Source organism: Myotis lucifugus, unplaced genomic scaffold, assembly GCF_000147115.1.
Source record: "Myotis lucifugus unplaced genomic scaffold, Myoluc2.0 scaffold_0, whole genome shotgun sequence".
Classification (NCBI taxonomy): domain Eukaryota; kingdom Metazoa; phylum Chordata; class Mammalia; order Chiroptera; family Vespertilionidae; genus Myotis; species Myotis lucifugus.
Window position 1 is genome coordinate 25461055 of NW_005871048.1, and position 12830 is coordinate 25473884.

General features: G+C 37.5%; 1 protein-coding gene across 1 annotated transcript in view; it reads left to right on the plus strand.

Annotated features, from left to right (window-relative positions):
• MCTP1 (multiple C2 and transmembrane domain containing 1) overlaps positions 1–12830 on the plus strand; it is a 301653-nt gene that overhangs the window by 586 nt on the left and 288237 nt on the right. The gene's annotated exons all lie outside the window — the stretch shown is intronic.

Below are 12830 nucleotides of genomic sequence, written 5' to 3' on the forward strand. Positions count from 1 at the left end.
TATAATTTAAGTAGTACCAGGCCAGGACCTCTTTTTAAATTTATTATTATTTTTTGGTGCTACTCTTATCATCTTACGATCTTGCTTAAAAGTAAAACATGCATAAAATTTATATGACTATGCTTAGATTTTAGTATAAATAATTATAGCTCTACAACTATGTGTCTCCATTGAAGTAAAAAGTGGTCTTAGTAATCATTAGAAAATTCAAAGTTGAAAAGGAGTGGAAGTCTCTCGCCCCTTCATTTTTGGCTTTCTATTTAAGTGGAAGGGCACTATGGTTATGCACTTCTGATTGATCTGTTCCTTTTAAAATGTGCATGGGTTTATCAGAAGACCACTTCCTCAGTGGCTGTCAGAGACGCTCAGATATAAATTGTGTGGATACAAACATCTGTGGATGGAGAAGTGAATGAGAGGTTTTTTAAATTCTTTAAGCTGGGAGGTTGATGGGAAAGATAGGAATGTTGTCTTAGTCTTTATTTATTTATTATTATTGATTAAGGAAATGACATCAAATTAGAGCTAAAGGTGGTGTGTGGTGTCACATCACTTTGGACATTCGTGTTTAAGGCCTTTTGATTATTTTGAGTAGAAAAGGTTAATTTGAAAGATATTAATGAATTGAAGGGGTTTTATATGTTTAATGACAATTAGCATGATAGTAATTGACTTACTATCATACTTAGAGATTGTTTCATTTCTATTCAAAGTTATAGCCATTACAAAATTGCTAGATTCAAACCACAATATGGAAATTACTTTTTATTAGATATATATTCAATTACTCATTTTTTGTGTGCAAAGGTAGTTGGGTTAATGAACTGATGGAAACCATGTAGCTTTTCCATTCTTTGAAGGGAAAGTTAAAATTTGTTCCATTTCCAAACATATTTGAGGACAGTATTCCAAATCTGAAAAGAAAAACTTTAAAGGAAATGACTTAGTGCTGTGAGAACCTTGGGGACCTTGCTGAGTAAAAAGGTACATATCCCAAAGGATTAGAATACCAGATGTTATAAAAAGAATATCAAACCCCACTTCTTGTTTTGCCAGGGCAGGGAGAGAGCTATTATGGTTAGTTAAGTAGTCTGCTTGAGAATTTTTCCTTATGTTATATGTGAATTATTAAACGTCAATAAAAAAGAATAGAATAGAATACATCTTTATTAGCATGTAGATGACAAAAGTATGTCTTATTGCACTTTGCACTGTTTCAGATTAATTATGGGTTATACAAACTGTTGTTATGAATGACAACTCAGACTGATAAAATGTTGTAAAATTAAGGTTTCATAGTATGCTGTTTTGATATGGACTTAATTATGTATGACATTGTGCAGCCAACTGGTAATCACCTGATTAGATTAGCAAGGCATCTTGTTTCTGCCCTTTCCTTCCTGTCTCCCCATCCTTTGGCTGTTTTCCTGATTCTTTGCTCTTCCAGAAGGGGTGCAGGTAATGGGCAGGGAGAGAGAAGGAAAGGGAGCAAACACAACGAGAGTAATATTGCTGTTTTTCACCTTTCATGAAGAAAGAGGCTAGATATATGGCAAAAATGAGTCTTTTAGAAAACCTGTGCATTACAATTATTTAGGAAATTCCTTGACCTCTGTGATGAAGGATAATGAATTGGGTGCTTGGTTGGGACAATCTTACCTACCTTATAGGATTGTTGAAAGATGAAATAATACCATATCTGTTGTTGCATTTTATTAATTGTAAAGTATTAAACATATATCTGGGACATTGTTTTTGTGTCTTCCTGAAGTAAGGAACTGACAAGACATCAAAGATACTCAGAATTCCACTCTGATTCAGAATATTTCTTTTTAATAATGAGGGCTTCCTTTTCCCCCTCTTTGTAAGCGATCTTACCTGTGATTTTCCACCTTATATAAATATATTTTAAAAAGATAAGCTCTAAAAATAAAAACCTAATTTTACCTAAGTCCCAGTACTCTCGTAAAATTTGCAATACCTCAAGGAAACTCATCCTCATGCAAAAGACATTTATTAAGTGGCAACTAAATTTTATTTTCAACCCCAAATCATCATGATTTCCCTCCATTAGAAACTGCATTGGCAGAAGCACATAGATGATATTTTTTCTTTCTCTTTAAATATTTTTCTTTTAAGTAAGACTTTGAAAGATTCGTGATGAGGAACCACCAGGTAGGAGGGAATTTTTTTTAATAGAGCATTTGTTCTGACACCTGAAAATGAAATCTTTCTGGGTGGTGCTTTAGATCCTACTGTGTCTAGAGAATTCTGCTAGATAACAAGGCAGCACACTTGCTAAGAAAAAATAAATAGGATGACATCCCCACCCACCTCTGAAAATCAGTTATGGGGATCAAATGAGATAGTTGGTGTGAAAGTGCTTTTGAACTCCACAGAGCTTACAATATCTCTATCACAAAGTTATATATATATATATATATATAAAAATAAAATTGGGCATTTGGAAGGGAATTTAGATGTCTTATTATATTTTCTCATTTCACAAAGAAAGAAACTAAGGCCCAGAAGGGTTAAGAAAGGTGTCTCACTTCACTTACTAGTATCTGAGTCAAGACCTAAACCTGGGTCTTTCTGTCTGCCCACTTAGCTTGAAGTTGATCAGAAGACTAATGGTTTCTTGAGTCCTACTGCTGAGGGTTTTAAATAAGATAAATAATATTTCTCAGATATTGATGAACATCCTTACAGGAAGGTATATCCTTGAAGAATCATAAAAGACATGTCTACAGATTTTATGGGCTGAGGATTTTCTGTTGAATCTAGTTTAATGGAGAACGGGTTGGTGGCATGTTTATCAAACTAGAACATCTGACTTGCAATCCCTTAGCTCAGTGGTTCTCAACCTTCCTAATGCCACGACCCTTTAATACAGTTCCTCATGTTGTGGTGACCCCCAATTTCATTGTTACAAATTGAACATAATTAAAGCATAGTGATTAATCACAAAAACAATATGTAATTATATATGTGTTTTCCGATGGTCTTAGGCGACCCCTGTGAAAGGGTCGTTCGACCCCCAAAGGGGTCGCAACCCACAGGTTGAGAACCGCTGCCTTAGCTTTTGCCACAGTAGAAGCATCCAATCCCTTACTCTGAGGAGTTGAATTATGAAAGTAAATATTCACAATGGATAGAGGTAGGTTTTATAGTTTTAAAAATTGTAGGCAGTATGGTGGATTGTTTTGATATGTTTGTTGAGAGTGGTTAGCAAAAAGGGATTCCCCAAGAGCTTACCCTTAAGAAGAAATTGGGAAAAATTTAAGTAACCAATGAACTTTCAACCGTTTCTGTTAGAATTGATCTGGCTATTTTATATTTATGGGACACTACTCTTTTCAGCGAGATGAGATGAGAAAAGATGACTTTTAATCATTATAGATGTTCATGACATATCTTACTGTACTAGTGAGCACAATAGATTTATAAAGACATTTGTTTTTTAAACCTCTTAACACTAAGATTAGAAGAGAGATTATCTAAAAGGTTTTGTTTTTGTGTTGTTGGTATTATTTGGGATCATTTCTTACTCCTAAGAATTCAAAACATGGTCACTATTTTAGTTAAAATGTAACTCTTACGAAGGTATATGCTATTTTCATATCCTGTGCTCCAACTTGTATCTTCAGTAAATAAGTGGAATTTATTATCATGCTCTCTTATAACAAATCCTGGCCCTTCTTTCTAATAAAGTTTATGTTTCCTTTGATTCCAAGGTGAATCTGCTATGTAACCATTAAGAGATAAATAAAAACAGATGTGATAAATAGATAAGTGTCTTAAAAACTTTACTAAATACAAATGCAATAGGATAGTGTGTGGTCTCAGGCACAGAGCCCTGGGATAAGAGTGTGGTAGGAGGAATCAATATTTCTTTGTAATATTGACCCCTCCTGTGGTTTTGGAGGTGACAGTGAAATTCTTGCCTTTTTTTAATTTTGTTTTTTTTCTATCCACAAAGTTGAAAAAACATTTTAATGCCAGACAGTAGTCCCACACATCCCATGGGTGCTTGGTAAATATTGAGCAGTAACCCTGTGAACACTCAGTTGGGTGAAGTGCTTTGAACTCACTCCGAGTCCATGGATGTGCCATTTGATAAGTGCCAAGGTTTGTAATGAGCATCCTTTGGAAGAAGCCCAAGTAAGAGAGCTTTGGAGATGGTTTGTTGGGTTTTAATTCTATCTTAATTTAGTAGAGATACTCAAATTAGTCACTTGGTCTCCCTTGAGTCATTGTAATGGTGGGATGGGATTAATAAAATTTATTCATGGTAATTTATAGCATACTCAAATATAACTAATCAAGTTCCAGATCATTCACTCTGCAGGTTTTTCTCCAATATGAAAATAATAATAATACTTAACATTTCAGTCTGCCTACATAATGGCTTTTTATGAACTATGTAATTTATTTCTTAAGACCACCTTATGAGATTTGGACACTATTATTATTATTCCCTCTTTTACAGATGGAGAAACTAAAATAAAGAGAAATTAAGTGACTTATCCCCGACATTACACAAATGACAGTAGAGTGACCAGAATTGAAACTAGGCATTCAGGCTTCGGAGCCTGGGTTTCTAACTACATTCTATGCTTCCTCCCATTAAATCCTTCATCCCAGTAATATGAAGTTTATAAAGTGCTACAGGCAGAAAAAGAAATCTTTGCAATGCTACTATATTTAATCATTTTTATGACTTAATTTTGATGACATAAACATTCTCATTCTTAGTGAAACTCAGGCCTTTATGAACCCAAAATAAACTGAGGTTATTTGGAAATTCATGTAAGATGAGGCCAGTAATAATGCAAAATTTGTCTGGAATGAGCAGATATAACAGAGTTTTCCTAGGTGATCGTAGCCTTTGGCAATGAGAATGGCAACGAGAAAGGGAGATAAAAACAGCTTTCAATGTACACATAGTCAACAGTCCCAGGAAAGCTCATGGGAATTTTTGCATTTAGAGGGAAGATTAATGTCATGTCTCCTTTTCTACATCCACGTCCTAAACATTTCCTGATGGAAGTCATTTGGGTGAAGGAGCACATTAAAGAATGGTAGAAGGAATTTAGTCCATTATGTAACTGGGTTCATTTTCATCTGCTTTCTCTAGAGACCATACAAATTATGCTTGAAATTCTTGGATAGTTTTCAAGCCTTCATTTTTCCTAAGGTCTTACAAACAAGAACTTGCCTTACAATGTTGTGTACTTTTAGTGCTACCACAGTACCTAATACCTAGTAGACTATCAGTTTGGCTTCCTGGCAGGTTGACTGGATGGGTGGGTGTATGTGTGTGTGTGTGTGTGTGTGTGTGTGTGTGTGTGTGTGTGTATGGATTGCTGGGATAAACTGGAGCATGTCCAGATTTACTCCGAGTCATGGCTCATGTACCTGAGACTGGATTGGAACCAGACTGTCACTGAGCATGTGGGCACAAGTGAGTGATATATGAAAGAATTTACCTCAGATAATATCATACTTTATCATGTGATTGTTTTCAATGTAGAACTGATATATTAAATCATTTCTTGCCACAAGTCTTTCCCACTATTTCACAGTAGAGTTTTTTTAATGCACATAGGAACCATAATTGCTTTACTCCCTTGAATCAAAAGGTAAATGTATGCAGATATATACATATATAATTTATATGCATTATACACATTCATAGAGAGATTAGGTAATAAAACTAAAAGGTCAAAATAAATTTCAATGTCTAATTTAATGGGTATGTCAAAGTTTAACTATTTTAGAATTTCTTGTGAAAAAATAAAAATGCAGAAAAAGCAATTGAGGCAGAGTGTCAAAGGAAACAAGGTTATTTTTTAATGCTTATTTGTAAAAAATACATTTTTCAATCTTTGAACAAATAATTGTGGTTTCCACACAATTTCACTAGAGAGTTCAAGCAAAGAAGTTTGGGCAACATAATTTGTTTGTCATAATCTGTCAAATGTGAGGGATGGTTTCCAAAATGTATTCAGGGCTAGTGACTAAGGGCTTGGGTTAGGAAATGCAACAGATTTCAAGAGAGAGTATTAATATGGTTATTGTTTCAAGTTTTCCAAGGGCAAAAAACCAACCAAACACAAAATATATCCAAGTTTTAGACAATGGTAGAAACTCTATTGGAAAAATTACACATCTGGCCTTGACCCAAAGCACTCATTAAAAACAAAACACACAAAAAAGAAAAAAAATTGAATTGGCACAAAATCATTTGATGGGTTTTCTTTTCTCTGGTCCTAAACACAATAGCATATGTTCACTATTTGAGGATGTTTTATTCCTTTTTGCACAGGTGCCTTTTGTTATTAGAAATGCATTTGATTCCCATGACTCACTGTTTTCTGGGAGTGATTTTCTGCCTTATAAATGGCATATTCCAAGTTGGCAATTGGTGGAAAGGGTTATTACCTGTGGCCAACGGCACACTTGGATTCTGCATTGTACAGTCTGGGCCTCATTTTTAATGTCCCTCAAATGAAGGATTCATCCTCTACCCTTCTCATATTTTCCAAATACTGGGAATTATTTTAAGGTGGGATTATTTTTTTTTTCACTTTAAATTCAGTGGTTGCTGTGAATCTGGAAATCAATTCTGGAACAATTACTTCCAATTTTAGCCAAGTGGCTGAAAACTTTTGCTAAGCTCATACCTGGAGTTTGAGAAATCTTCATGCAATAGCTGAATAGATGATAGATAGATGATAGATGATAGATGATAGATAGATAGATGATAGGTAGATAGATAGATAGATAGATAGATAGATAGATAGATAGACAGATGGACTCTAAAGGTATAAATAGCTATGAAGAATCATTAATACACCAGACAAAAGAAGACTTTGTAGCCTTATTACCTGTTTAAAATAATTGATAAATTACACAGTATATTAGTATTCAAGACTTTTTGAAAAGTACATTGCAAGTCCAGAGGTATCCAGATTATTACCAGGAAGCCACTGATATCAATGTCTTCCTATAGTCACTTTCAAGAGAAGATATTAAGGTGGTATTAAGGGAAGAAGAAACAGAAAATGTTCCTATAAAAATATTTGGTCAAACACAACTAAATAGGGTCAAAATATTTGCAAGTTTTACACAATGGAAATAAATCTATTGCAAAATTGTACTATTTCTGGATCCTACAAGGCCAGTGCTTTACAACAAAGAGCAGAGTCCCCATTTAGGTTATTTTTATATATAAGATATATATTCAGAAATCAACTAAGGTCTGAAAACGATTTGCTGCATTAAAATACTTTTCCCATTCTACCTCTTCTTCATGGTGTCTATTATTTTTATATTTCCATGAAAGATGAGTATGACATTTTACTATTTTAATTGAAGTTTTTAAAACAAAAATTAAAGATAAGTTAACTAACAACTGAACATAATTTTTATTTTAAAAGTGTAGTTCAATAAGTCAAATTAGTTAAGAGTATTGTATCAGCTGTAAAAGTTCCATCATTCCTTCCTTTACCTAAGAAGCATATAATTCATAGAAACAAAACTTTGGAGTTAGAAGGTCCTTTAGAGATCAAGTAACTCAACTCTCACATTTTTGCCATGAAAAATATTCTGGCACAGGCAAATTAAATGACTTTTCTAAGGTTATATATACCTTACAGAGCTAAGCTGGACACGGGATTCCTAACACGCAACTCTGCAAACTTTTCACTACGTGAGTCAGTGAAAGCATCATTATCTGGATTTGTATTCAAATGGTGCATTGGATTTTCACTTTTCATTACAATGTTAATTGTGCACAGAATAAACCAATTTAAGTTTGGCCTAATTTTATTTGGGCCACTAAACATTTTTTACCATATTTTTAGAAGGGCATATTTTATCCACAGATTCTACATAGAAGCTTTTCCAAATACTTAAAAATTGATCTTTAGTTTAATCACTTGGCAGTGCAGATACACTTGTAATTGCAGAGAAAAGTTCACATTTAACCACTTGTGCATATCTAGGACTGGATATTGTTTTCCACCCCTTCCAAATTTCCAGATCTTCAAAATAAATGCATACATCAAACTGACAGAAAACTCCATAAATGCAATTTATTCTATTAGTAGACAATATATACACTTATTTGAATCATTTAACCAACTAAGTTGAAATGATTACTAAACAATGCTCTATACTAATAACTGTACTTTGAAATCAAAGCAGTAACGCACTGGAAGTTCCCAGCCCCATAGCCTCTCTCAGCGTCTCCTTTGGGAGCTGGATGGACACACTCAGGAAGTAGCCTTCCAGATGCAGTGTCTCTACCTCCCCGGGGGAAGGTCCCTGAGGAGATGGCCCAGTTGCAGACCAAGCCAGCTAATGTGGTCTGACCCCCTTCTTTCTAGGTAAGAACCAGCAAAGATTGTGTCTCATTTGTTTTCTCATTTGCAACTGCAGTGGGAAATGAGGGAAGCAGGTTTTTTCCAGAGTATTCTTCGGAATGCTAGTTCATGAAAACGGCATATTGGATTCCCCCTTTGAATATTCACACTGAAGACAAAAGCCAAACACTTTAAAAGAGGGGTTTGTTTAATATTCTTTAATCCAATATATTCCAAACCAACCCATTTTCAAAATATTATCTATTCTCATCATGGAGCACACTTGGGAAACGCAGGTTAAACATCCTCCATGTGACTATTTCCTGGGAAGAGGGTGGATATGGAAGGTGCTGTTCCCTTAGGGTCTCTGTCCCTGTAAGTCTCTCATAATGTGAGCTCAATACTGAGGATAATTTTGATTTTGAGATTTTCACCTCATTTTCAGTAATGTCAGAACCACCTAAGATACTGTTTTGCTGAACTGGTTTTCTCACAAAACAAAAGAAGCTCAGGGCAGGGAGTGATAAACCCCTGAAGTGGGAGGCAGAGATTTCACAGAAATGCTATTTAAGGTGGATCTGTTCTAGAGGGATGTATTGGCATTTTCCAGGTGGATGAGAGCACAAGCAGCGAGGCATGCATGGCTTAGCATCGCAGGCCTGGAAACTGGTTTAAAAGTCAACAGCAGTATCTTTGGAGTGCACTAAGGTGGAAAGAGGAGAATGGCTGATGAGGAAGTCGGCCCAGGTCAGCTCATGAAGGTCTTTCAATGCTGTGCTAAGGATGTTAGCCTTCACCTTGTAGGACAGTGATTCTTCAACTGGATGGTTCATCAGATTCACCATGAATCTTTTTCAAACTATGTATACCGAGGTCTCACACACAACACAATAGGATTCATTAGGTTAAAAGTAGAGCTCAGACAAGTAAACATTGGGGAAAGCACTCAGGTCATTTCAATGAACACATCTCATGAAAACGAGGCATCAAAAAAGGGTTTCAAGGAGGGGGACAGTGCAATTGGAATTTTGAAGGCTTTGAGGATGGAGGTTTGAGAGGTATAATTCTAAAGGCAAGGACACCCATTTGGAGGCTCTTAGAGCTGTCTGAGCAAAAGGCGAGTAGGGAAACAAAGGAAGTAATGTGGGAGTGAGAGGGGCTGGATGCCACAGGTCTGGTCTAGATCTGACCCATAGTATTTGGTGGCTGACCGAATGTAGGTGTGAGTGAGGAGTGTCCGGATTTCTGGGTGATGATGCTGACAACCAGGGCAGGAAACACTGAAGGGGATGCACCTCAGCTCCTGTTCATTCCTCACTCTTCCCTTCCCGCCTACCACTTTGCTACCTGCGGCATATGTAGCATGGCCCTGCCTCAAAGCACTGACAACTTCTTTCATAACTTTGCAGCCACCAGACCTCTGTGCAACTGAGCACCTCCTTATTGAAAAGACAACAGAGAAGCCATGGACTATTGGTAGAGTTGTCCTAAGACCAAGAGGGCGCTTGAAATATGGGAGTAACCATATGGGAAACCAGGTGAATGAGAATCTTTGTAGGGGAACTCACAGAATACCCTGCACTGGGAACCTAGTCAGGGCTGTGATTAGTCATTTCCCCATTCCATACTTAGAGGTTGAGGAGGTGGGGAGGGGGGTGGAGGAGAATAGTCACAAAATGCTTAATGAATTGGTGTCCTCTTCTAAGCAAGTCTCAGCAGCAGAGAGAAGGTGAGCCATGGGTGTGGGTGAAGAGAAAACCAATGAAGTGAGGAAGCTGAGATTCTGCTGAATAGCCAAAGAATAGCTCGGGCAAGGGTCATTTAATGGGTGTGAACCCTTCTTTTGCCAAGGATACAAGAGAATTAAGAGAAACCGTGCTGTGAGGTTTGGTGAATTCCCTGAAAGGGAGGATGGTTTATCTATACAGCATAGCAGGACTGGTGAAGGAAGGCCCGTGAGCTGCAATGTGGCTGTGGGGTAATGTGGTGAGCTAGGTAACAAGGTGGTAGAATGCTTGAGAAAAAATCTCTCAATACATCCCATAAAAACAGGTAATGAGTGGAGTCCAGATTTGTAACTGGAAGACCTGGGTTCAAATACAGACCCCAAAACATATAGTGTGAATCTGAGAACATTATTTGCCATCACCAGGTTCCAGTGTCCTCCTTGTGAAATGATTATAAAAAATACCTTCTTTGGAAGTAGCTGGCATAGGTTGAATGTGGAGTACAATGCGGGTCCCCTCATGCTGCCAATATTTCCACCTGTTCAGTGCCCAAGCCCATTCACATAATTACAATTCAAGCATACAGTAGACTAGTGGTCTGTGGAGCAATCTGTTCATGTGAGACAGTCTTGGGTGAAAATTGAAACAGACTGTTTTGTACGGGATAAATTTGACAGCAGAGTGATTGATTAGATTGTTGTTTTCAAGCTCTTGTTTATGTTTCCTCAGCCTTATGTAATTTGTTTTGTTCAGGATTTATACAACGAGGGTTAGGAGGGTAGGATTGCATGCACTGCAGAACTGACAGAATGCTTCCTAATACTGATTTTACTGGAACATAAGGGAAGCTCGTGAAACTCTGTTCTAGAGAGAGAAGGGGAATGGAGCTTATTGGTGCCTCCAGAATCAAAGCCAAATATGCTTAGCATCAATATGCCAGTGACCCCCAACCACAACACACACATGCACACTCACGAGATTTGTAATAAATAGTCTCATATTAGAGTCTAAGAAGTCCAATAGTTAAGAATCTGTGTATCAGTTAAACTGTAAATGAAGATTTATTTTTCTCATGGACCTATTATAATTTCTTTAGCATGGAAATGCTGGAAAAGAGCACAAATAGATGGACTTTTATATGTACATATTTTTACTTATTCTGTTTTCGTGGGAGCCCAGCAGAGAAGAAAAATATACAACTCACCTCTCATGTGATTGGTAGATTTTAATAAAAATATAGTCAGTGTTAAATTTTATTTAAGACAGTTTATGTGATCCTGGGTGTTGTTCTGATTTTTAGATTTATTAGTCTGTTCAGTGGCCACAATACCGTGAAACTTTGAATGTACAAGGGCCTCTATACCTCACATGCAAAATTCACTGGTTGCTTCAGTCCATTCTCTCCATGCATTCAAGAGTAAAAAATTAATTTTTGAAAGCTTTCATGCCAGATACTATGGGGACACATTTAGCAGATGAAGTGTACATAGTGTATGCTAGCAAGGATCTTCAATCACTCTCATGAATTTCAAATTATAAGCTACGCTGAGTGACATTACATGATGTAGAAGGTAATATAGAATATAATAGGGGAGGTTTATTTGGATTATGGGCTCAGGAAAGTCTGCTCTAAGAAAGTGACTTTAAACTGAGACTAGAGGTATATAGAGTTAATTTTGGATATCCCCATTGTTTGAAAGTTTGTGAGGATTAGAGAAAACTTAAGTAAAGTACCTAGCACAGTATTTGGCACAACGGTATCCAGGAAATTCAGATCCACTCTACCTCCTAATCAATGACTCTCCAGCCAGGCAATTCTCTGGGCTGCAGCTGCTGCCTTCACTCTAGGTTTGGTGAGTTGTAGGTGAGTCCCAGCTTAGCTGTAGACCTACCTGGTCCACAACATTTCTGGTGGAGTCTCACTGAACATGCTTTGCGTATAAATTTCTGCACATATCAGCTTTGTTCAGGATTTCCCTGTAGATATGAGCACTCATTCCTCTCCTTTACCCTGCATTTTCCAGTCCATTCAGTTTGGCTCTGAGTCTCTGCCTCCTCTGCTTAGGAACAGGTTCATCTCCTAGAACCCCACTGCCACAGAAGACATTGTTATCTGCCCAATGAGAGATGTCGGCATGTTCCCCGTCCACCCCACAAACCACCTTCACCAGGTCACATCCCTCCAATGCTGTTCATAATTAAGATTAGAATGAACTTTATCTGCCCACTAGACTTTGTGGCTCCTACTCCTAGGGAGATGGGACTAATGTTCAATGAATTCAGTAAGTCACAGCCCAGGCCTGCCTAGTCCTCTCTCCCACAGTCAGCCTGCCCTTGATGATACAGCCTTGAACATGGCCAAAGTCTTGTGGGTAGCTGGTGAGGTCCCGGCATGTTGCTCCCTGGGCATGGCAATACAGGATGCCTCCCAAAGCAGAGGAGAGAGTAGCAGAGCTTTTATTGGGCTCAGACCACACTGGACTTCCCTGAGGAGAGTGATGCCATCATCTGGAGTGGGTTAGAAATAGACTGGGTTTGAATGAGTTGTCAGAGGTTCCAAGGGAAATTATGAAGGAACCAGAGTCATTGTGGTTGCACGGAGTTTGGAGCTCCCTAAAGGTATTCCTCAGTCTGTACCATAGGACTAGAGTTCCTCCTAACAGAGAATGAGGGAACTAGAGGAGATGGAGCAGGCCTTGTCCTCAAGAGCCATCAAAGGGCTGGGGGCACT